Genomic DNA, 26,841 nt, shown 5'->3' on the forward strand with positions numbered 1-26,841 from the left:
CAGAGAGGGCAGCACTGGGCCCTTCTGGGAGCTGGCCACACTCCTGCATGTGTCATCACACACAGGGGCAAGGCTGGCATGCACTAGGGGCTGGCAGAGAGAGGGGCAAACGTGAGCCCACTCTTCCCTAGCCATACCCCTGCATGAAATGTGTCTGTGGCTATATGCTGGATCCACAGATTGAGAAGGGGGAAGGGATATTTATGCAGTGCCCAGCCACCCTTCTCTTTAGCTTGGCTCCTATGTATTGTTATGGTGTATTAATGCTTTAGTGTGAGGAATGGATGACTTCTGAGTGGACATGATTAGGATCTGCCTTGCATTATCTTCACTCCCCCCTCATCCCCCCCCCCCCGGTTCTCGACAGCAGCAGCTGCCACTGCCTACTGTCTTGCAGCTGCCAATTCTGCAGCAACATGCAAGCCAATAATATATTTGCTTATTTATGTAATATATTAAATAAATAATATATTTAAGCAACTCTTGCCACCCCCTATCCCTCTCTGGTGGTAGCTACTAGCGACAGTTATTTTCAACCTCAAGAGAAGGCTTTACCCGCCAGCAGAATCACAGATGGTCCTAAAGCAAATGGACTGTTATTACCCAGTTTTAGATGCCTGGAATGTGACCAGCAACAGCGAAATGCCAATTACAAAGCCTGTTTTCATGATCAGAGACTTGGTTTCTTTATTGTGCTACTGGTATTAGCACATCATGGTTATTAGGTTGCTGAGACTACAGCACAGCAATGAACTAGCTCCATTTATGTGTGAGTACAATGTATTTCTAATAGTCCAAATGCATTTTGAAAGGGTATAATGTAACAAGATGACTAAGATTAATGTCATTCCAATTGCCTCCTAAAAATGCATACTGCATGAGAACAGCAAAATATGAAATGCAAGGTTCCTTTCAAAGCCTTACTTTTCATGTCATTAGGCCATAGTTTGGCTTTTAGTACCAAAACAGGCAATAGATGGCTTATGAAAATGTGGTATTCCTGTCACCTAATACAGTATTTCCCACAAGTTTTCTCCCCTCTGAGGCACATCTAGATGGGGCGGGGGGGGGTGTTGGGGGGTATACTGGCCCCGCAGGGCAATTTTTTTCATGGTGGCAAAGCTGCCACACAATTATTTATTTACTTCCCTCCTGATGTACTATGAGGAGATTCAAGTGCAATGGTGTGACATTTGGTGTGTCATGGTGATTCATTTTGAATCAGCTGCAAAAGTGAATAGTTGTATTGTATTTATGCCTGTTGTATTGTTTTTATGCTAGTATCTTATAGATTTTAAATTTGGTCTGTCTATATATATATTTTTAGCTTAATATTTTTATTGTCTTTTATTGTATGTTTTAACTTTTGTAAACCGCCTTGGGGTTGTCTTTTAACGAAAGGAGGTATATAAATGCAACAATAAATAAATAAAATAGTTCTCTGCATTTGGAGTTGACTCACCCATAATGCATTGGGAAGGAGGCGCCCTGATGCATAAAGCGCTGAGCCATTTTTGGAAGGGCGGTATAAAAATAAAATAAAATAAAATAAAAATAGAGCAAGTCAGCAGAAAAAGCCGAGAAGAGCTTCCTCCTCTCGGCAGGGGCAGATTAAGCTTTTTGCTGCCTGTAGAAAAAAAGCCCTTTTGCTGCCATTTTGCCTTTGTGGAGTGGGGGAACTAGGGAAAAGATCCCTCTTTCACCTTTTTAAAAAAGCCACTGTGCGGTGGAATGGGCGGGAGCTAGAGAGAAAAAGAGCAATAAGGGAGGGCTGGAAGATATAAGTCAGATTTAGAGAGAAAAAGGAGGTCTTCAATTAATAAGGAAAGAGAAGGCTGTCTCTTTTTTCTTTGCCATTCCTTGGAATCCCCCCTTCTGTCCCCCCCCTTTCTGCTTTCCTTACTCTTATGGTGTCTCTTCAAGCTTTCTCTGTTGGGGACAGAAGCAGCAGGAATCCTTAGAGGAAAGAAAGGGCAGGAATGTCACAGGCTTCCTGCAAGGCACAGATATTCTGGTCCCACCCTGCAACCTCTGCAGCCATCCCCACCTCATCCTGCTGCACAGTGGCATTTTTATAAAGGTAACAGGGGGAACATTCCCCTGGCTGCCCCCTCCACACAGCTGCCAAAGCCACTTGCTGCCCCCGCTGTGGGTCTGTTAAGCCCTCCCTTGAGCCAGAGCCAGCCTAGCATCGCCATTTGCCACCTGGACCTTAAGGAAGCTGATGGGATGGCGCACATGCACAGCCCTTTCAAGCTGCCGCCTCTCCCCCTGGCTTCTTTGCAGGCTACTTGCTTCTTGTCAAATTCAAAACAAAGTGATCAGAGGTTTGTTGTGCACCCAGCGCCCTTAATTCACACAATTAAGTATCCCAACTCTCCCCACCTATGTCGGGCCATTTCCTCTCTGTGTTGGGTTGGGCCAATTGCCAAAATTTGCCACCGTAGGCAATTTGCCCCCCCCCGGCAAGTACCTACTCTGCCTCTCCATTAACCCTCCCCTGCCTCTCAGTGCATTATAAGGTTAGTGAGCTGCAAAAGCGGAGAGCTACCGGCTTTCTCAGCTGCTCAGAGTGAGCCACTGGCATGTGTCCCATGGCACACTAGTGTGCCATGAGATACTGGTTGAAAAACACTGACCTAATATGTGTGTGTGAGAAACAGAACTGAATGTATAGTTACAAAGGGGTTTTGTCCAGTCCGGGCGCAGTGCCTATGTGTAAAGAGATCACTTTAGGGCAGGAGTTCTCAGACTTGGGTCCTTAGAAGTTGTTGGACTACAACTCCCATAATCCCCAGCTAGAATTCAGACTTTTGCTCACAAAATCTTCTGAGAAATGTCTTTATTTATTTATTTATTGTTCAATTTATTTATTTAGTCATACCAAAGTTCCAATTAGTCATATCAAACATGCCAGTTCCAGAAAAGTGATCTAGGTAAATGTAGGGAGAGTAGAAGGGCTACAGAAATAAGGAGGTGGCAGTTTGCATGAACCAGGAAGCTGCCAAAGCAGGTTTTATAAGCAGAGGACAAGCAGAGTCTGTGAGCTGCTCATGATAGGGGGCTTCCTTCATGGACAAAGTCCACTAATAGGCATAGGAAGTTTATATAGGGACAGGAAAGTGAAGTGATCAATCACATTAGATGGATTAAGCAAGGAGTGGGAGGGAAGCTACATTAGCCCCAGGAAGTTGTGGTTTTCCACAGAGATACATAGGTTTGCCAGGTCCAAGTGGTAAAAACAGTTGCAATCTGTCACCCCAAAAGTGGAAATAATTGGTGCTGTTCACCAAAATGACTCTAAAAGGTCTCCACTTTGCATTAAAAAATTGCATAAAATTAACATATGCTAATTGGTATGATATATGGACGCTTTGCTAAAAACAGGATAATTTGAGAATAAATACAACTCACATACCCTTTTTTCCACACAGTTCAAACACCAGTCTTCCTCTGACTGGCTTACAGAATCCCATGGGACAAATGCATTTTCTTTTCATTTTTAAGGGACAAGAAACCACCGAAGAGCCCTTTCCACACAGTTCAAACACCAATAACCTCAGGATCACAGAATCCCATGGGGCTTGGGGTGGGGGAACACACCTAGTGTTCAACACTAGCCTCCCCTCCAGTGTGGTACATATAGGGGAAGCATAAGTTTCCTGGCCTGGATAGAGCTTGCTGGCTGATCATGGAATTGTAGAGTAGCAGAGAAACATGACACAGTCAGAAGAAGTCCCTCCTTAGGGTCACTGGGGCTACTGGGCCAGTCACAATGAGTCAGTGATAAACCAAGGAGGCTGGCTGCTGAAAAAACAAAAAACACTTGGCTGGGGAAATGGGATAGGGAGTGCCAGCACAGCAGCATACAAATGAGCCCCTCCTACCTCCACACAGCAAATGTACACATGAGTAAGTCCATTTTTTCCCAATGGGCCTACCAATGGGTAACAGCTGCTGAGTGATCCCGCACTTGTAGTAGGATTGCTGGAACTCTGGACAGCCTCTCCAACACAGAAATAGTTCAAGGGGGTTTAAAATAGTTGCAAATCCAGGGTAAAAGTCCACATCTGGGATCCCTAGAGATACAGTGTCTGAAAAACAGCCCTCTAGCCCAGCTCCTAGAAGGTCTGTGATTTGATTCAGGATCGGTTCATGATCCTGAAAATATGATAATACAGTGGCCTGGTTCACACAATCATTTGAATCTAGGTTTAATGTGGGTACCGATTTAATGTGGGTTACCGATGTTCGCATGATTGTGTGAACCCACACCAAAGTGGTTTATGATTCCCACCTTGGCATGAATTCACATAATCACACTAATGTCCTTAACCCACATTAAGCCTAGATTTAAAAGGTTGTGTGAACCAAGCCAGTATGTCAGCATCAAAGGCAGTGACATCAAAATAAATGTTTGGGATCCACTGGCTTACATCTTGCACAGCACACTGCCAATCAAAGGAAGAGCTGCAACACTACTCCCATCTTTCTCAATGGGAGTAGCATCACAACTGTGATGATGTATTCCTTAGTAGGCATGAAGCAGCCATGCCATCGCAAGCAGCACAAACAGGCTGAAGAGTGTGCTGGGGAAAGTGTGCAAGTCTCTCCATTTGATTGGCGGTGTGCTGTGCAGCATGTAAGCCATTGTTATGTTAAGTTCCTAAATGAAAGCACTTGCAATTAATGTGAAAAGCTGAGGCAGGAGACAGAAAAATTAAAGTGCTGGGAAATGTTATGAATTTAAACAACTATTTTGTAAGGTTGTGGTACCCATGGCGCCAAGAATTTTCAAAGCACATTATGTAATATAAATTCATTATTGGATATATAGGTTGAGACCCAAGGATATGCATTTGGAAAGAATATATTTGGAATTAATCAATGGATTTTATTTCAAAATTAATGCATTGCTGTGAAAATAGCTTTGATTATGATTGCTGTTTAAGAAGATCCTATTTTGGCCTCTAGATGGCTCACCTGGAATTCCCATTCCACAAAGCTTCTCCAAAGAGAAAATGCCCCTGAAACATTTTACTGAAATACCATAATGGTCTACATTTCCAGCAGCAATAGAACCAATTACAGGTATGTGAACTTATTACTGGATCTGTATGTGAACTTGTTGTCAAATTGTTCTGTTTTTTGTAGGACCAAGAATAACAAATGGATTAAGGCCAAAGCAGATTGAGGAGTAATGTAATTTTCTATTAGTAATTATTGTGAGTCACATCCTAAAATATATTTGGGAGGCAGGCTTTAATAAACACTTTCCAAGTGCAGTCCCTGCTGTGGGGTAGGTGCTATATTTGATAATTGTCTTCAAGTCATCTGCCTCTAGATTTTTCTCCTAAATCATACATAAAACTTTCTGCTCCAGCATGGCATGAACTACTGTACAATTATCAAGATGTGATTTTTATTTTTCTTAGAAAAGGGTTATAATGGGTTATATCCCACTATGAATTAAACACATATGTTCACATATACAGAAAAGACTGTCACGTGGAAAATAGCTATGCAAATCCCATTCCTTCCTACTAAACAAAATGGTTTTCTGTGGATTTGCAAAGACCCAGGGCAGACATGGGGCTATTCTTGCTTTCTGAACATTTCATCACTCAAGGTATACATTTATATATCTATCTGCATGAAAAAGGATCCTGAAATACAGCAAAATCCATCAGACATTAATAAAATTGGAATTGCAAAAGGACATATGAGTCCTGAAAATAAAATCTGAAATGGCGCCAACACGTTTCTTAATATGAAACCAGGATTGTTTTAGAAAGCAATGCTGTAGTATTTTAGAAGATTTGCTATTCTGGGTGGAACTGAAGAATTTGTTAGTTTGAAATGTGACCCCTTTCCTTCAGGCTTTCTCTTTCCCAAAACATGCAGCCACTTTGTAAGTAATCAGGTTTAATTGTTCAGATCCCACCTAAACACACATACGGTCTATTCTGGCTTTGACCTCCACTGTCCTGCTGTAGAGGAGGATGTTTGTTAATGCTATACAAGACAACCCATTTTGATTCAGGGGCTGCCTCAGCACTTTGTCAGGGGCAAATCAGTGTAAGCATTTGGAGGAGTCCTGCTTCACTTTGCACAGCCCTACTTATGCACAAGCACGTATCTTGCAATGGACTGCGTATTATGCATACAGGGATATACACAATGGTTAAAATTTATTGGATTCATTATTTATTTGTCACATTTATATTCTGCCCATTCTGGCCCTAAATGAGCTGCACATAACATGTACAAAATATCTCAAACAATAACCAAAATTAAACAATGAAAGGAATAAATAAAGAAACCAGCTGGTCTCCTCCAAAGTACACAGAAATTATATTTTAACAATTTCTTAACCTTCTTTCTAAAAGCTGTAAGTAGTTAGGTCTGGCGAATACTCCTAAGTAAGGTGGATATTCCTAAGAGTATTCCACAGAATGGGTACCACCAAGAAACGGCTGATGAAGCCAGTGCTGGGGAGGGCAGCAAGAGGAGCCTTTATAAGACATTACCATCCATACTGGCACCCCACCCAGCGTCCTGCGCGGCAGTTGCCCTCCCTACTACACTTATCTGGTGCATGTGCAGAGGCCAAATGAGTGCACTAAGTGGGGCAACCGCCATGAAGCGTGCCAGATGGGGCGTTGCTTCTCTTAGCAGCTTCCAAGTGGCACCAGTATGGATGGTAATGTCTTTCAAAGGTACCTCTTGCCACTTTACTAGCACTGCCCTCATCGGCCGCCTCTGGTACCACCACCAATAAGGCCCTGCTCCTTGTACTTGCCAGACTCATTTCCAAAAGCCAGAGCAAGCCCTCATCTCAGGGGGAATCCATAAAAATCGCTCTGGCCTTTCCCCTCACATGCTCTGCTGCTCAACAAGATGCACAGGGGTGCAGCTTCCTTAGAGCAGTGGATGGCTGCACAACATGTGGGCCACTATACATCTCTGGGACCATGCTTATAGAAGTTCAAGCGTTCCTACAGCCACAAACTATACAACTGCAGTACTATCTGCCTAAATATTTTAATAAAGAAATTAAGTTTGAGTTTGTAGGTGGGAAGAAAGACCCTGTTTAGGTCAAGGCTAAGAACAACAGCTGAGCAGCAAAACCATTGTCTGTCCTAATTTAGTTCAGGCTTTTCTGAACAAAGCCATCGGTTTCTAAGGTTTTGCACACACAGCCATCTCCTGACACCCAAACAAAATAACAATCTGAAATAAATGACTGCTGATAAGAAAGCTGCAGGATAGTCACAGAAAGAAATATGCATGACATCACCCTTGCTGACTACACAGTGGTTCCTCACTCTTTTATTCTTCAGCTTTTTTGCCTTTGCCCAGGGATCCCACTGATGCTTTGCACCTAATTTTAGTTCTGCTTTTGTTTAGAAAGTTAGATCCTGAAAAAAGCCTTTTCAATGGGAGTTATTTCTCATATGTAGGTCACTGCAGTAAAGAGGTTAGACATGCAGACTTTGCTGACACGATAACTTTGCTTTCTAAAGCACTTAATGTTTTGTTTTTGCTTTTTTCCTCCACCCTAAGGATGCCAATTTGCTGATATTTGATTGATGCTGGGCAAGGTATTTTTCTGACCAACTCATCAGAGACATCACAAGTGATGTATGGAACTATATTTATATTTGGCATTAAGGAGACTAAATATACCTTTAAATAGTGTATGTTGTAATTTTACATTGCAGCACTTCTAAGGAGCTTTCAGTGATATCAGGCACTCCCAGGCTTGAAGCAGCCCAGCACTGCATTTTAATCAAATATAACTTGGAGGCCACAAAATTGCAACCAAAATGTTTGGGTAATGTTATGTATCTAAGGAAACAACTCTGAACTTCTATAATTATCTTATTAACTTGTTTGTAACAATAGATCCTCCATCAAGAGTTTTGGGGAAATGCTGAATATATATTTTTTAAGACAAGGAATAAATCATCATCCAAAAATGACTGTGGTGTATAATAAAAGTTATATTTTCCCAATATTTATTTGTTAAGATGAAAGAAACCTTCTTTTTAAGAGAAAAATTCAAATGATTATCCCAGGTCGCTGCTCCTAAAACAAACATCCTAAAATAAAAACTAGTATCATCCCCATACTATTTCACTAGTCACATCACATTGGGATTATTGCAATGTGCTCTGTGTGGGGCAGCCCTTGGAAAGTATTCAGCAACTATAGGAAGTGCAGAATGCATCTGCCAGATTGATTTCTGGAGCTGCCCACAGAACACAGATTATGCCTATCTTGAAGACATTGCCCTGGCTGCCAATCTGTTTACAGGTGCAATTCAAGGTGCTAGTTATTACCTTTAAAGCCCTAAATGGTTTGGGACCCAAGTACCTTAAGTACCTCTTGCTCATAACTGGCTAGGTCTGCCTTAGGGCTCTGCTCTGTATGACGACATCTGCTGAAGCTCATTTGTCAAGCACATGGAACAGGGCCTTCTTGGTGATTGCACCCAGGCTGTGGAACTCATAGCTCCTTCACATCATTCATTAATCCCTCACTTCATCCATTCTCTTTCAGAAGAGAATGGAGACCGCCCTTTTTATTTAGGCATCCTGTTTTCTTTTTAGTTGTTTATTGCTGTGTTTTGGGGGTAGGGAGGGTGGTGGGTGGGGGGAGGAGGCAGGGTTTCACGTACCTTCCCCCAGATGATCACTGGTTTATTGTGTGGAGTGTGGCTCATGCTCCCACACAATCCACACTGCTTCAGGCAACAAGTCCTGGCCTCCGGATATCCCATCTGAATATTGCAATGAGTGCAGTGCATTGGGGAAAATCCCCCGTGAATCGGGCATTCTAGGCAACCAAATCTTGTTCATTCCAGCTGCAAGAAGCCCGAGCACACACACAATCCTGGCCCCGGGGTGGAGGGTGTGCCCGCACCCTCTAAACCCAGTAAAAGGCCAGGTGAAAAACTCGGGCTTGGGGCCACGGCAGCACCGGCATTGGGATCAATCACAGCGGGGCACATGGGCAGTCTAGACCAGGCTGGGTTGCCCAAGCTTGGACTTGTCTACTCATGTGCATAGCCTCAGTATGTTTTAGCCTTATGACTTGCATTTTTAATTTGTTGTTGTTGTTGTTCTATGCTGGTTAAAGACTCTAATAAAGATTAATTGACTGGATTTTTTGTTCACCACCCTAGAATCTCAGATGAAGGGCAGTATATAAATGAAAACAATAGACAAATGAATAAATAGTGAAATCTCCTTTAATCTAAAGGTATTCACCTGCACTAAGGTGACTTTAAGGATGAGACTGGGGACACCTGGCTTCAAACAAACAAACAAACAAACAAACAAACAAACAAACAAACAAAAAACCTCACCATGGTCCCAATCCAATTCCTGCATCCATGCACACCCATAGCTGCTATTTGCCATGGGGGAAAAAAGCTTCTATTGCATCTATTAATGCTTTCTCCCCAGGATAAATAGCAGCCATGAAGACAGGAAACCAGAATAGGACTATGGCAGGCAGGGCCAGATTGGGGTCACTGAGAGGGCAGTGGAATGTATGTGGGGAGGGCACTGGGTTTGGGGCAGAATGGGTAATTAAGGGTGGGAGTATTCACTGCTGCTGAGTGCGGTGGGGCACAAGGGCGCCCCATGAATGGGGCACACTGGGAATATGCCCTGTTGCCCTGTGGGCCAGTCCGAGCCTGAAGGCAGGAGCTGATGGTTAACCCCCTCCCTCTTTCCACAGTCCATGGGAGGTCTAAAGCACAGAGGGCTTGATCTGGCAGCTGTCACTTGCATAAAGTAATGCCTTGACCCTAGTGCTACTAGTTTTAAAGATCCAATTCAGACTGAACTCATAGAAATGCTCTTACTCTTTTCTCTCAGGAACTACATACCATAAGTTCAATCTTTCTGTGTGAAAGCGCACAGCATGTAAATTGTGTTCTACTACATGGGGCACTTTACATAAATGTATCCACATCTGGGGGAACAGAAAGCATGTGGAAGAGAGGGAGCGAGGGAGGAGGGAAAGAGAGGCAAAGACCAATCCATTAAACTGAAAATGCCTGTTTTCTGGTTACGGAAGATCTAACCCAAATCACCAACAGTGCTATCCTATTGATTTCAAGGAACATATGTGAAACTGCCTTGTCCTTAGACCACTTGATGATCTAACCACTTGTTGGCGTGCAAAAAGGGACCTTTTAAAAGTGGCGATTCTCTTTATTAGCAGGGGGAGAGCAACTGGCCCTATCCATCCCCAGCACAGCATACCTCCAGTGGCTGTGGCTGGTGTTAATCTTATGTTTCTTTTTCAAATTGTGAGCCCTTTGGGGACAGGGATCCATTTTATTTATATCTGTGTAAACCACTTTGGGAACTTTTGTTGAAAAGTGGTCTATAAATATTCATCGTATTCATATTTATATTTGTATCTAGCTCCATGTTATCTTCTCCAGCTGTCACTGGATCTTCAGGGTCTCAGAAAGAGGTCTTTCTCTTCCCTGTGACCTGAAATCCTCTAACTGGATATGCTGATGACTGAAACTAGGATCTTCTGCAAGCAAAGCATCTGTGTTGCCACTGAGCTATGGGTACTCCCCACAATGGGACTGCAGCCAGAAGAGTCCTGTGGCACCTTACAGACTAATTTATTGGAGTGTGATGTTTCCTAATGCAGAGCTTGCTTCATCAGGTGCACCTGGTGAAGTAAGCAGTGGCTTATGAAAACTCATGTAGCAGTAAATTAGTCTATGGAGCCTCGGGGCCCTTTGTCATTGCTGCTGAAAATAGCAGACGTGGCTTGGTGAGGATGTTTCACTTCATTTTTGAAGAAGCATTCTTTATGATCTGTGCAACTGGTTCAAAGGGATGTACACTATAAATAAATAAATCTACTTCAGCCAAATTAGAGTCTCTGGTGGAGGCCAGTAGTTCACATTTTAAAGCGCCTGCTGATATCAGCAGAATGATTCTGAAGATGCACAATCCGTTATTGATCAAGCTGAGAAACAGGAGAGATTAGGAAGGTTTACAAAGTTTTCCCTCTCTTTTTAAAAGTGAGCGTAATCTGAATGTGCTTGCAGTTTAGCATTTAGCAGCAGGAATTATATTTCTCTGATGAAGCCACCTGTTTTTGCTGAACATGTTCTATTGTAAATTAGTGAAATGTCTACATGTCTACATTAGAAATTCACATAAGCTAAAGGTCTTTCTAATAATATTTCTACTTAGTTCAATCAGTTTGTATCATGGCTCTTTTAAGACAATTAATATAAAAGGGGGGGCACCAGATATTCTCCAGAGCTTATGTTTAAGTAGCAATTTGAGTGGAGTAGAATGAGAATATTCATCTTATTAACATCCTGTTTGGCACCATTGTTTCACCTCACGGCTGCTTCTTTCTCCACCCTGGATTAGTCATATGGGTGATCCCAACTAAACAGCAAACACAGACTGTAAGGGATGGTATCACTTGTGGAGAGGTCAGTGAAGTTTGCCAGGTTTAGGTTTGGAGACACATCTTTAGGATTTAGAAAAGCTGCGCAAAAGGGAAATCAAACTTCTCAAATTCTAAGAACCCTTCGGAGCTCAGAGAGTGAGAAGTGCTCCATAATCTACCTGTCAGCCCTTCACCCTCCCTTACCTGTCTCAGCAATGAAAGGCAGTGGCAAAAACAGCAGCCGTGGCAGAATTGTTGTTAGAGGGAGGTTTATTTTTTCTTCTTTCCTCTCCCCTAGCTGTGGCATATTCTAGAGTGGCAGTGGTGCTCCTGAACAGGGGTGAAAGGAATGGTTTCCCCTCCCTTCCTTTCCCTCTTCTACTGTTGCTTTGACTAGATGTCCTCAAACTAAAGGCATGGTGGACCCTGGGATGTGTATTCTTCTCCAGAGTTGTTGTATTGCAAAGACCACTGTGCTTCCACTTTGAGGAGCTGTGCTGTAACAACAAAGAGGCCAAGTAGAGCGCAGGAGAAGGAAGGAGAAAAAAGGTCTCTTTATGCCTTACTTGGCAGTGTGCTAGAATGGATCACAGAAATGGGGGTGGGGAAGGAAGAAGAGCCTTCTTCCTCCCCACTCGGAGACTACATAATCCAATCAAGTTGAGCTGCATGATGACATCAGTGGAGGAAACTAGGAAAATGACATCACTGGAGGAAATAGAGGAAAATTAACTATGCATTAGTCACAAGGGTATCCCAGCCAATCTGGAATCACACAGCGAGGGGGATTACATTGCAATACTACATAGCCAATTAGATTTGACTGCATTATGACATTATTGTGGGTAAATGAACATGGTTTAAAGAGCAAGAAAGAGCTATGTACATTAGTAGATTGTTGTTCAGCATGGCTGGAAATGTTCATGAGAGCTTGTGTGTAGTTTCAACTCAGTGCTATTTTCATACAAAAATTGCCTGAATTGTGTGCTGGGGAAAAATGCCTGAACAAAATAAGTTATTACATTATAAAAAGGAACATTGGTCTTACTGTGAAGGGTTCTTTTTCCCTGTGTCTGGAACTCCTCAATGCTGGGCTGTATAGATTGTATGCTCGAGACAGGACTGGAATTCTTTTTGTTAGGCTAGCTTCCTGCCACCAGAAGGTGCCTTACCCCAGTTCCGGGACTGATGCGGAGAGTGGCACTAAAGAAAGAGTGAATTGCCTAGACGGCAGTGTGAAGTACACAACTAGAACAGTAAATAACATACAAAGCAACAGATATAACAGGTCATAATAACATTGAAAATTACAGGTGCAGGCAGTCCTAACAACTAGGAACCCTAGGAGCTGACTCCACCCATACTAAGCAACCCAATTTCTCCAATATCCCCCCTAGATACCATCACATCTGGGTGGATATGAGGAGCACCAGACACAGGGGGAAAAGAACCCCTCATGGAAAGACCAATGTTCCTTTCCCCCCTGTGCTGGAGTGCCACAATATCGGGACATGCCCAAGCATAATGATCTGAATGGGGGGAGGATGTTTTACAAAACCTGCTGAAGTACTCTGCGTCCAAAGGTCACCTGTTCAGCCAAAAAGACAGAAATTTTATAATGGCGTATGAACAGAGTTATAGACACCCACGCAGATGCCCTACAAATGTCTAATAGATGAACATAGGCTGAAAAAGCAGAGGAGACTGCAGCGCTGCGAGTCGAATGCGCCAATACCCTCTCTGGCAATGGTAAATTAAGGACTCTGTATGCCAGAAGGATACAGGATCTAATCCAATTTGATAAGGAGGCCTTAGATGCCTTGTGCCCTAAAGTCGCAAGCTGGAAAGAAAAGAACATTGCATCAGTTTTACGAATGTCCCTGGTGTGCTTGATATAGATCTTGAGGGCTCGGCGAACATCAAGCTTATGCCAGAGTTTCTCTTTATGGTGTACAGGAGACCGATAAGACGAAGGCAGAACCACATCCTGGGCGTGATGAAAGGTCGTGTTGATCTTGGGAATGAAGGTGGGATCCAACTCCAAGACTATTGCTTCCTGCTGAAAAACACATAACTCCTTGAGCATGGACAGGGCCCCAAGCTCTGAAATCTTCCACGCTGACGTGATTGTGACTAGAAACAGGGTTTGGAATGAGAGGAGCTTTAAATTAATTGATTCCAGGGGTTTGAATGGGGCCTGGGTCAAGGCATTAAGAACCCTGTTCATGATGGAAATTGCTGGACTGGTGAGGGGGCTAGGTTAAATGCCCCCTTTAGAAAACAAGTAATATGTGGGTGTAGCAATGCTGATCCTGGATCTGCAATCCTCAGCACTGAAGCCAATGCAGAGACCTGTCTTCTCAGGGTACTGGCGCTGAGATGAAGTTCTCTTCCTGCTTGCAGAAAAGCCAGCACCTCCAGCACTCCTGCAGACAGCAGGTCCAGATGTTTGCGTGCCAACCATCGGGAATGGGCCACCCAAGTGGTCTGATAGATCTGCTGAGTAGAGATCCGGCAGGATACAATGATGGTGTCCTGAACCGAATTTGAGTATCCTTTTCTGATTAGGATTCCGCGCTCAACATCCATGCACAAAGCTGGAACCAGTCTGGATCTGGATACTGCAGCGGGCCCTGACATAATAAGTCTCTTCGCTGAGGAAGACGCCATGGAGGTCAGATGGAGTAGTGAACCAGCTCCAAGAACCAAGGTCTTCTTGGCCAATGTGGGGCCACCAGAATCAATCTCACCCTTTCTGCTACCATCTTCTGGATGACTTTGGTTATTATAGAGCCGGCCTTTTGGCCAGGGCAATATGAGGGCATTGACTGCTTCTGTCTGGGACATCTGGAATCTGGAGAAGAACCAAGGAACTTGGTGGGAAGCAAACAGATTGACCTCTGGTTGGCCCAGACACTGAGCTATCTGCTGGAAAACTAATGTTCAGTGCCCATTACACCAAATCCACCATCTGCCGACTAAGCCAGTCTGCACGGATGTTGTTTATTCCACTGAGGTATTCCATGGTAATGGAATGTAGGCACTTCTCCACCCATGAGAAAAAAATTGTTGGTCTCCTCCATCAACAACCTCGATTGTGTGCCCCCCTGGTGATTGATATGGGCCTTGGTTGTAATATTGTCTGTGCGAAGCAAGACCTCAAGGAATTTCCTGTGTTGAGGAGCGATGGGTACATGAAGATAAGCCTCGGTCAGGTCCAATGAGGCTAGGAAATCCCCTGGCCGGACTGCCTCCTTGATGGACCTCAACAACTAAATTCTGAACTTCTGTTTTCATATATATTTGTTCAGACCTTTGAGATCCACCACTGCTTTCCATGAATCATCCTTTTTGGGAACAAGGAACAACAGTGAAAGATGCCGCAACATGAGTCTATCAATGGCACCCCTTTGGTCGCTCTTATGGCTTTCAGATGACGAATGGCTTGAATCATCAGCAGATGCTTCTCCTGTTTGTTCAATGTTGGGGAAGTTCAAAAAAAGTCAGGAGGGGTAGAAATTAGATCTAGGGAGTAAACATTGGTGGTTGTGTCCAGCACCCAGTGGTCCTGAGTGGTGGACAGCGAGGTAGGGGCGAAGTCTTGTAGTCTGCCCCCAATCTGGATTGCATCATTGTTTTTGTGGAACTGGTTGCTGGCATTGAAAGGCCTAGCTCCCTAGTTTCTAGTGGGCCCCCTATAGCGTGGTTTCCACTGAAACCTGCTGGCCTCTCTGGAAAAATTGTTATGAAAGTCCCTGCCTTGTGGCATCGTATTCCCTTGAAATTACCTTTGGCTCCGAAAGGAAGAGGAGTAGGGATGAAAAGAGAGGGGGGGAATCTCTTTTTACAGAGGGCATTGCCTTCTTTTTATCTCTTGTTTCTACCAACACTGGATCCAGCACCAGACCAAACAAATTCATCCCCCAAAAGGGCGACGCTCTAAGTGCCAATTTGGATTTGGTATCCACCTGCCATGACTTTAACCAATGCAGTGCCCTGTGCACTGTGACCCCCGATGCCATAGCCCTGGATGCCTGCTGGATGCAGTCCAGGCTCGTGTCCACCATCAGTACTGCTGCCTTGGACATCTTATTGATGCCCTGACACAACTTAATGTTCTCAGGAGGGACCAATATGATAAGCTCCTTAGCCCATAGTATAGAAGCCGGAGCAAAAATTGAATGGTTTGTGGCAGCCTTAACAATGGTGGCCGAGGCCTCATGAGCCTTTCTGAGTAACACATCACATTTTCTGTCCTCAGGTAGCTTCAACTGCTCTTGCTCATCCCTATTGTGCAAAGATCCCGACACCATCTGTACCACTGGAGGATCAATATGAGGAATAGTTAGGAGGGCGCTAACCTCCTGATTGAGCGAATAGTGCTTTCTAGGGTAGCTACATATTGGCTTAGATGAAGCCGGCTGCTGCTACCACTCCGCCAAAAGCACCTTACGGAAAATTGACAGAAAAGGAACTGAAGCAGCAGAGCTTGCTGATGTGGGAAAAACATTTTGATCCCCGTCTATAGAAGTTTGTGCAACCTCTGCCAGGGAAACATCTTTAATGATCCTCTTTGCCTTAGAAAGCAGTAATTCAAAATCAGAGGAAGAAAACAAACGGGTTGAAAGTGGTGCTGGTTGAACAATGACTTCTTCAGACAGTGCCCCCTCTTTTTTTCTGAATCAATAGGATGAAGATGAACCAGTGACCCAGGTACAGATTCTGAGTCAGATGCATCCACATGAACCATCCCATGGCCCCTGGCCAGGATGGAAGGGACATGCAAGACTGGTTGACCAGGTGGTAACACCAGGGCCATATGCAAAACAGGTGGCTGCCCAACCAGTATAGTAGGCAAAACAGGAGAAGGTACCCTGGCTGAGGTGGTAAAACGGGAAGTGGTATCCTGGGTTGAGGCACTATGGGGGAAGGGAACCCCAGGCAGTAAAGTGGGATCAGGCAGCTGTCTAACCAGCCACTTGTGTGGTGGAGAGTCATAAGGAGAGGAGCGGTCACTTTTATTTTTTATTTTTGGGCTCATTAGTATTTGCCTAATGAGCAAGTACTTATTGCTCTTAAGTAATAAGTATGTATAGGGCAGAGTGACTTAGATACTTGGGTTTCTATCCCTGTTGGGGTTGGGTAACTTCACCAATTTAGTTGTGTTTTCATTCTTCCTACAGAGAAATAATGAGATTAATAATGGAGATATAATATTGCGGCACATGGTATCAGCACCACTTTAGATTTTAAATATTTTAAGAGTGACTAACCTGTACACAACAACTATGTCCCCCAACCCTATTTGATTGAAATAATTTCCCCTTATATCCGCTCAAATGCAAAGGGTGCCCCAAGTCATGACATTTATAAATGAGAAGAGGGAGACTGCTGAAGCAACAGTCCTTACAAACATCTATGCCTTTGTGGAATAATGTTATTCTTTGCTTCTGAGGAAATGCTGCTAGAAATACAGTTTACTGTGTCTTGAAAAGGTTATACCCCCTACTATAACTAATTAAATAATTGAGAAATATTAAAAAATGTAATAATTTTAAGGATAGCAAGAGGCTTTCTCCTGAACACTTCTGGAGAAGCAAGCATAGGGAAAATGCAAGTTCAAGAGTTACAGAAAATAATTTATAATTCAGTGGCAACTGCAGTAAACTAATCCCCTAAGGGATCCCCCTTTCCCCCAGACTTACTGTCAGGGCTGAGCCATAGGCAGTTGCTGAGCTGAAGAAAAGAGCCAGAAATCTGCCTGACCCAGGAAGACTACTGTTGCACCGGCAAAGTCCCAGCCTAAACAAGAAGTTTTATAGAGATAATTCACACAACCAGGTGGGTGGGGTGGTGAGTGGGTGGGATGGTGGTGGTGGGAGCTTGTTGAACTCACCTTCCCCCCAGACAAGCTCTCTGGATCCTTTTGGTGCACAAGCTACGTGCCCACACAACCTGCGCTGCCAGGAGCAGTGCAGAGCAACAGATGCTGAGACTCGTTTCCCTGGCCTCTGCATATTCCATAAGGCACAGCATGACAAACATGGTAGCTTGGGGGATTCCCCCATCAGACGGGTGCTCTAGGCACCCATCTGTGACTGTGGACACACGAGCCAACACAGCTCAGCTCCGATACACAATCCCAGCAGCCGACTTAAGGGAGTGCTTGCTCCCTTAACCTCAGCTAATATCCAGGCTTGGGAACAGAATTAGGCTGGGTGGGAAAGCAGGATCTGCCTTGATCCCAGCACTCCACATAAGCAGCCAAGCTCAGGCTAGGTTGCCCTAGCTAGGGGTGTGCACAGAACCGTCTGGCCACAGCCTCGCAGAGGGCATTTGCGCATGAGTGGCAGCCGCCAATATGGCGGCCGCTCTCTCTTACGGAGGCTTGAAAGGGCCAAAAAGGCTTCACTTACCTGGCCGTGGCAGTGATGAGGAAGGCCAGCAGGGGGAGAGGGAACCCGCGCTGATCCCCCGCCCCCTGCGGCTACAGCAAGCCCCCCGAAGGGGCTACAGGTACTTGCTTCACATTTAATTTTTTTTTAAAAAAAATTTACGGACTGGTCCAGGACTGGACCGGACCTGGGGGGCGGTTTTCGATGGGGGCCAGACCGAACTGGCCGGGTTCCGTTCGAGGCCGATCTGGCCTTGAACCGAACCGGGCCAGATGGTTCCATGCACACCCCTAGTTGCATGCAGGTATGCAGATATAGACGTACCCTATCTGTACCATGCATTTGAAGGGCCTGTATCCAGGTTCACTTTTGGTACAGTCATACACAAACACATGTACGAGTGTATAGACATCTGTACACTCGTACAGCATAATGTATGAATTAGGCTCCAGTCCCTACCACCCACATACCCATGTGCCTGTCAACCTTCTGTAAAACCTGCTCTCCATTCTTTGGAGATTGCAATCCTTCCTGAATATTGTATCAGCTCCTTTAACAGAACCAAAGATTACCATTCACATGTCTCCTACTCTGTTCTACCATTGTCTCCTTTTGCCATCTGACTGTAAATGGAACAACAAAAAGAGTTATAAAATTTTAGAGAAGCAAGGCAGGAGGCATAATGGTTATATCCCTGCTTCAGCCCTTTTAAAGGAGCAACTCTCTAGGTTGACAGTTGGCAATCCTACTTGGAACATCCCCACTCTTGCTATAGTAAGCTACCCATGAAGACTATTAGAATGGACTGGAAGAGGAACAGTCAAGGCTAAAGCAATGGGCATGTCTGAACTATGTACTTGTTATTCTGCATGTTCAGTCTTCAAAATTAAAAAAGAAAAGATCAGGATATGTCCTATGATGTGGGCCTGTGAGGGACAAAATGCTTGCTTCACAGTAGCTGGCAGAGTCCTGAATATTTTACAATGAAAGGGATTTTTGTATGTCTTCACTAATATGGTCTATTATAAATTGCCAGAGAAAATGCTGGCAGCACTGTTTATCTACCATAAATTATTTCAAGTACTTTTACTAGTTCTGTGCTTTTAATGTTGCATGTAATTTTAGATAAATATTTTATTTATGCCCGGGAGTCAAAATTGAAGCAATAATTCTGAAAATTCTGACTTTTAAGAAAGAAGCTTTTTATTTGGAATTGATTCATTCAAAGCGAATGTTTGGTAGAGGGTTTATTTTAATATTAAGGCAAGCATCTGAAAATTGACTACAAGAATCAAGCAGCCTGCTCCACAAATGAGTTAAGCTAGAGTCAGATAGATTTAAGCCAGTTTAAGTGCCACTGAAGCAAAAGTGACTATATCAGTTGAAATTCCATTGTCTGTGCTTCAGCTCAGATGACACAATAAGGTCGTTCACACGACCAAAATCCCTGGTGGCTAGAGAGGGCTGGGAGGGAGGGAGGATTATACCTACCTTCCCCCACACAACTGCGGTGATCCTCTCACCACACTGCTCGGTCACACACACAATCACCACTGTGACGAGCAGCATGGCATCCTAGAGGCATCCTAAACACAGCCCAGCCTCCAGAAATGCCACAATGCACCATGCGAAGACTGTGGTGCATTGGGGGATTTCCCCACAGCAGATGCTCTAACAACCCAGCTCTGTCTCTTCTCAGGCTGCAGCCTAAGCACACACACAACCAGAGACCTGGATGGAAAGGCACGCTTGAGCCCTTAAACGATGAATATAATGAATATTGATGTACCGCTTTTCAACTAAAGTTCCCAAAGCGGTTTACTACTTCGGTAATAGCCTGGGGCGGGGGACCTCAGGCTACATGGACAGGGATCAGGTGCAATCCCAGTGATCCACATTAGTAGCTCTACTCCAGGAGGGTGGGCTGCTCATGTAAACAGCCTCAGTATTTGGGAAATTCATGAATGAATCACCTGATTGTTATTTTTTAATGGAGCTTCAGGAGGCTACCAATTTCCATGTGGCACTGGGGGAAAGGGGTATTTAATCCTGTTGGAGCTAGGACCTGGCAGCATCAGCTCTCAGCTGCAATGTCTCATAGTGACCACAGATGGGGTGGGGCAGGATCATGGATAAAAGTGCTGGACCCCTCCTCTCCAGTGTTAGTCTCCATTTGTCTCTCCAGAGATGGCTGATTGTTTTGGTCTCTCTCTTCAGCCATGAGCTACAGCTAAAATAAGCTGCAGGCTTTTTCACATTTGTTTGTAACCTTTTCTTTAAATAAATCCTTATAGTTCTCCAATACTTTAGAACTGCCTCAAGACCTCTTGCTTTGCTGCTTTCTCACCAAACTGGTTTTGCTCTGCTATTTGGGGACTAAACTGCCATTCTTCTCCTACAAATCCTTCCTCTTTATTTTCAAATCAACTTTATTATGATCTCCGATCAGCTATATCACATAACACTACTCAGTTTCACAGCTTTGCAAATCCTATGCAGCAATCAGACTTTATCTAATACAATCATGATTTATCCTTGATTAATTAACTCATATTGTATTTTACGTGCAGCAGCACACCATTATTTCCATATTTCCGATCTAAAACACCCTCTCCCAAGCTGTTGGTGAAAAAAAAAATATGAGTACTTGTATTTTGCCATCATAGGGCTAGGAGCTGCTTGGGTGGGACAATTTCGATCAGGAAAATGACATGGGGAAACAGTTAAATGCAAATTCTGGTGCCATTGCGACAAAGAAATTGCAAATCCCAAAAATCTCTAGGCTAGAATTTCAGTAAACAAAAAGGCCGGAAATCCTATCCCACATTTCTCACATATCATGTAGCTTGGCACTATGTGAAATGTACCTATAGTTTAATAAATAGCAATATCGTTAAGGCATTTAATGTTCATTCGAGCCATGTGGAAAATCCATAGAAAGCCAGATTAAAGCTGGACTACTATTACTGTGACTACAACTACAACTATTTATATACCGCTTTTCAATAGATAGATAGATAGATAGATAGATAGATAGATAGATAGATAGATAGATAGATACAGACCACATGTGAGCACTGTAAGATATTCCCCTTAGGGGATTGAACCGCTCTGAGAAGAGCAGAAGGTTTCAAGTTCCCTCTCTGGCTTCTCCAAGATAGGGCTGAGAGATTCCTGCAACCTGGGAAAAGCCGCTGCCATTGCCTGTGATAGCCACTGCTATTGACTGTGAAGACAAAAGTGAGCTAGATAGACCAGTGGTCTGACTCAGTCTACTGCAGCTTCCTATGTTCCTTTGTAGACTTAGACTGGCCCACAGGGCAACAGGGCATAATCCCAGTGCGCCCCACCCATGGGGCACCCCTGCACCCCGCTGCACTCGGCAGCAATGAATACTCCCACTCTTAAGTACCCATTCTGCTCAAAACCCGGCACCCTCCCCACATAAATTCCACCGCACCCTCAGTGCCCCCAGTCCAGCCCAGGATGGATAGATAGATAGATAGATAGATAGATAGATAGATAGATAGATAGATATGGTCCCCTGTCAGCAAAGGGCTCACAATCATAAAAAGAAACATAAGATAGACACCAGCTACTGGGGGTGGGGAGGGTGCTATGCTGCTGGGGATGGATAGGGCCTATTGCTCTCCCCCTGCTCAGTAAGAAAATCGCCATTTTGAAAGGTGCCTCTTTGCTCAGTTAGCAGGGGTTTCTCATCTATCTGTCTATCTATACACACACACACACACACACACACACACACACGACAATTCATTTAAGTGTTGAAAACACTCAGCACCTTTGATATTGCTCTGCTTCTGTTTTTTCCCCCTGTTCCTTACTTAAATTATAGAACTCTGTAATTTACATTGCTGAACATGCGTTGTATCCTTTCATGAACAGTGTAAATCTATTTGAAACATTTTGGTTAGAAGGAAATTAGTCTCCAAGTGCATTCAAATCACCATTTTCATCAAGTCGGGGTCATTTGTGGCAGAAAGTTGTGAAGACCTCTGAAAAGAAAGGATAGCTCACAACCTGAGTTCAACCATTTTCAGAAAGGCTACGGTTCCCAGGACCACCCATGCCATTCCCATTAGGGATGTGTGAACCGGTCCGGCGGTCCAGTCCAGCGGTCCGGTCCAGAGGTTCGGGGTCGAATCGAACACCCCCCCCCCATTTTCGTCGGAATGGACCATCAGGTCCAGTCTGGCCGGTCCATGAACTTTTTGGTTTTTAAATTAAATAAGTTTTAAAGTACCATTAGCCCCTTGGGAGGGCTTGCCGATGCCGCTGGGGGGGGTCTGCGCAGGTTTACTCTCCCCCCGCTGGCCTTCTTCATCACCACCGCGGCCCACCACGGCTGGGTAAATGGAGCTTTTTCGGCCCGTTCGGGCCTCCGCACGAGCGCACAGCTGCCATTTTGGTGACCGCCGTGCCTGCGCCTGCGCCAATGCCCTCTGTTAAGGCGTGGCCTCACAGAGGGCATTGGCACATGCACGGCGGCCACCAAAATGGCGGCTGCATGCTCGTAAAGAGGTCTGAAAGGGCCGAAAAAGCTCTGTTTACTCAGCCACGGTGGTCTTGAGGAAGGCCAGCAGAGGGAGAGGGAACCCGCGTGGACCCCCCCCCACACCGTGGCATCAGCAAGCCCCCCAAAGGGGCTAAGGGTACTTAAAAACTTCTTTAATTTTTAAAACAAAAAGTTCGTGGACCGGTCCAGGACCAGGTGGGGGTTCGATGAGGGCTGGACCGAACCGGGCCAGATGGTTCCATGCACACCCCTAATTCCCATGACTTCAGGAAGATTTTTTATTTTTTAATGTGGAGAGTCTTGTAAAAGTGAGTGTCTCCTCTGTTACCTCCAAGAGACCACCAGCCAGTCTCCTTCCCCCTTTCTGGGCCAGTATGTTAGTGTAAGGGGAGGAGGAGTAGCAGGGACGGAAGGGGGCTAAACCTTCAGCCCAAATCACCACCTTGAATTGGGCCAAAGAGAAATAGCCCCCCCCCCAAGGCACTGGATTGAATCGGAGCCACCTCCAAGCCATAAATCAAAAGTACTGCCTCTTCACACAGTGCTTCGATTCCAAAACTGAAGTTTTGCTGCTTTGCACAGCCCTAGTTGAAAGTCCAACAAATCAGAATAAAACAATTTGTATGAAGATACTCAATAAATCTCTAGCTCCATCTCAACAGGAGACAGCCTAATCACCAATTTCCCTTGCCATGAGAACTCAGTACATGAAATGATTATGTGGATGGTCAAACGATTATGTGGATGGTCAAACTTCCAAGGAGTTTTTCAGCAATTATCTTCATTTTTTTTCTCAGTTGTGGCAGTGACCACTTTAAATTCTAAAGTGCTGTATTTTATCTTTAGGAGTTATAAGATTCCAGATGAAGCTGTCAAAAGATCTAATCCCATAAGTTATAGTTACAAGTATATGTAGCCTGCACCATTACTACCAATATTGTTTTTAGTTTATAGTGTAGATTAACAATAGGGGCTCTCTGAATTTAGCATCTAAAGGATTCAATGGTCTCCCCTCCCCTTTCTTAGTGGTAGTTGAGAGTGCTCAGAAGGTCCTTAGAATCTTCTGGAGGTGCCAGCCACAGTAGAAACATAGAGTTCCTGAACTGAGGGAGAAAAGGAGATTTTTTATGAACTTGCTTCTTTTTTGCAGTTCCTCTTCAAACAAGTGGTGCACCAGTTTGAGACTCTGGACAAGCCCTAACAGCTCAGCACACATCTGTTTTCTTTGTTTCAGCTGTACACCCATGAGACCTCTTGCAGGAGTGGTATGAACTGTGAAAAAGGGCTATTGGGACAATTTTCTTAAAAGAACAAGACTGGGAGTTTGTGTTTGGTTTGGTTTTCTTTATCAAGCCACATGCTACCTGGCGGAAGAGAAGCCATCATAGAATAACCTTATATTATTGTATGTATGTTTTATGATTTGTACCATTTTATAAATAGGTATTTGAGGTTTATCTTTATGTGTGCTTAACACATTCATGTGTACAAAGAAACTTTAAATACTTATAAATCCTTGAGTTTGGCATTAGAATTCTTATTTCTTGGTGGAAATACACTGGAAATACACTGTCTCAGAAAATATAGAAACTTGAATCCAAACCCCGTTTCTTCAGTAAGAAGAGGGGTTACATATATACGTCAAAATCTTTCTCTGAATTCTAGGATAAGAATTCTTTTACTGGAAACTGCCAGACAGAGCTAGCAACTGAAACATCACGGATATGGCTAGAAATTATGTAGGAAATACAACACATTTGCAGAAAGTTGGGCCTGTCCTATGATTTTGCTTGTGGTAAACATCAGGTGACTAACAACTCATAACATTCCTAATATTAATGAAGATGAATGAGACAATGGGGCTATTCTTACAATCACAAAAATCAGGCTAGGAAAATCCTAGCCCGATTTTTGTGATCGTAAGAACCACCGGGCTCGCAGCCGAGCCTGGTGGTTCTGGAGCAGCTAACCCGCTCCTGTAGCCCACCCCTTAGCCCGGGTTTGCGGAGTGAGTGCTCCGCAAACCTGGGCTATCTGCTCGTGAGTAGCCATGGTGCGGCTCCATGGCTACTTGCGAGTAGACCCCCGGCTGGGAGACTTAAAATTAGCCTCCTGGCTTGGGGGTCTCCCCAGTATGCCCTGCACGCTTGCGCAGGACATAATGGGGCTTCTGGGGGCCGCGTGGCCCCCGAGCTCCGCAGCCCCCGCCAGCTCCATCTCGGAACTGGCCATCATGTGGGCGGCTGATTTGGCAGCCCAGGGCTCCCTGCTTAGCCCGCTCTCCCCGCTCATGGCTAGGAACCGGGTCTCACTGATCATGCGACCTGGTCCAATGAGGTCATACACACAATCAAAAACTGTCTTCTACCCGGGTTTGGGAGCTATGTGTGCTCCCAATTTTGGGGTGTCTGGAAGCAAGGTAGGAGGAAAACCTGTGCAGCCTTTCCTTCTACCTTGCATCCACACAATCACTTCTACCCAGGTTTTCCTCCTACCCTGCTTCCACAAAACCAAAAATTGGGAACATAGACAGCTCCCAAACCCAGGGAGAACTCAGTTTTTGATTGTATGAATCACCCTACTTCAGTGACAGTTATTACAACCTTGAGACTGTAGAGATGGACTAGATTGCTTCATGAGAAAAGTGATGATGTCTACTGCTGCTAAAAAAGGAAAAGAAAAGCAACAAGGATTTGATTCTGAAAAATGAGCCATAATCCCAGTGCATAACATTAATTGGTATCTACATATAACGTTTTTCAATTTTGCAAGAATAATTACTCTTTATCTTTGTTTGGAACAAATTGTTATCTCAAAAGAAATCTGTGCTTTACATCATTACAGGAATAATTAAACCTTGGGTTTGAAACAAATTGTAATCTTCAAATCGCTTTGTACATGACGCTCCAGCTCTGTGGAAACTGAACATGCAGAGATGCTATTGTGAGTGTATGGCCAGCTATAGTCCACACAACATCCTTTTAGGAATTTCTCTCTTCTCTGACAGTCCTGTATCAAAAATCAAATGCAAAAGTGACAGCATATTTCATTACAGGATAAGAGCACTGCTTGAAAACCGCCATTAGGATTATCCCTTTTAACTTTTTACAACAATAATAAACCTTGATAGTTCAATAAAATCCATGAAATACTTGAATTGTTCTTATTAGTTCCATTAAATCCTTCTTGAAACACCAATGACATATCTGTGTTCACTGGATGAATGGAGGGGGAAAGCGGGGTTGCATCTGCTCTTCCCACCCTTGCTTTCCACTCATTTAGTCAAAGATCTGAATAAAGACTATAAATGCACATACATAGACTCTGTGTGCATGGAAAAAGAAGTTATGCATGTACAACTTGGGGGGAAAATAGGTTGCATTCATCTGATGGAGGTGAGGGGGTGTGGATCCCCAGTTCACATAATCCCCCATAATCCCAGTTCCCCTCTCCGTAATCTGAGTGAACATGTGAAAAGGGTGAATATGTCTGCAGTCTACACTCTCCAAGAACAGGGTGCATCTATTATATGTTAACAGGGTGCATCTATTATTAGGAGGAGGATCTTAAATGATACTTCATCATTCACTGCCCCATATGGTAAAATGTGGGAAGCCATATTGGATCTTTTTCCAGAGATAGGGAGATGAATGGGTGGTTAGGGAGACTAACACTCCTTGCAGTGTGGTGGCAGGGGGTTTCACGAGGGCATGTCAGGTGGTGGTGAACTGGTAGATAGCCAGTCCTGTGGTTGTCTGAATTGTCTTGTTTGGGTTTGAATTTGAATGGGGACTACGTGTGAGCACAGTCAGCTGTAAGATATTCCTCTTAGGGGATGAGGCTGCAGCTCGGTGGTAGAGCATCTGTTAGAGGTTGTTGATTTTTACCCACAATAGGTAAAACAGCAGAGCACTAAGGAATGAGCACACACTCCAGTTACAGAGTAGGTAACAGCAGAGGATGGTTTGGATATTGCAGCTATTTAGAGAAAACACATGGAGATCCTTGTATGACTAAAACTAAACATTTATTGGTTAAATACATTTAGATAGGAAAGACCTATATCTAATCTAAAGGACTACATAGTGGATAGGTAAGGAGAGGGAGAGAGATGTTTCCATCTGCTCTCTAGGAGGAAAGGAAGGATTGTGACTCAGCACAGGAAGTGCTGCAGAGTCAGTTCAGGGGTCATAGAGTAGGGACAGATAGGGAGACCCTGACTCACTGTCTCTACTCCCAATGCCTCTAGTGGTCATTAGGACAGTTGGTGCAAAAGGTCAATGCACTGGAAGTTCATCTCCAACAGCATCTGCCTGCATGAAGAAGGTCCCAGGTTCAATCAATGGCATCTCCAGGGTAGGGTTGGGAAAGACTCCTGCCTAAAACTTTGGAGACCAGTCAGTATAGACAATACAGAGCTAGATGGACCAATGGTCTCACTTAGTATGACAGCTTCCTAGG

At 44.2% G+C, this 26,841-nt stretch overlaps 1 long non-coding RNA gene across 1 annotated transcript; it reads left to right on the top strand.

The window, feature by feature from the left end:
• Positions 1-564: 564 nt before the first annotated feature.
• Positions 565-23,800, top strand: LOC128352102 (uncharacterized). Its single transcript, XR_008320207.1, has 3 exons — positions 565-769; positions 4,975-5,091; positions 23,531-23,800. It is a non-coding gene; the product is annotated as an uncharacterized LOC128352102 (long non-coding RNA).
• The last annotated feature ends 3,041 nt before the right edge of the window (positions 23,801-26,841 follow it).

Source organism: Hemicordylus capensis, chromosome 3 (genome assembly GCF_027244095.1).
Source record: "Hemicordylus capensis ecotype Gifberg chromosome 3, rHemCap1.1.pri, whole genome shotgun sequence".
NCBI lineage: Eukaryota > Metazoa > Chordata > Lepidosauria > Squamata > Cordylidae > Hemicordylus > Hemicordylus capensis.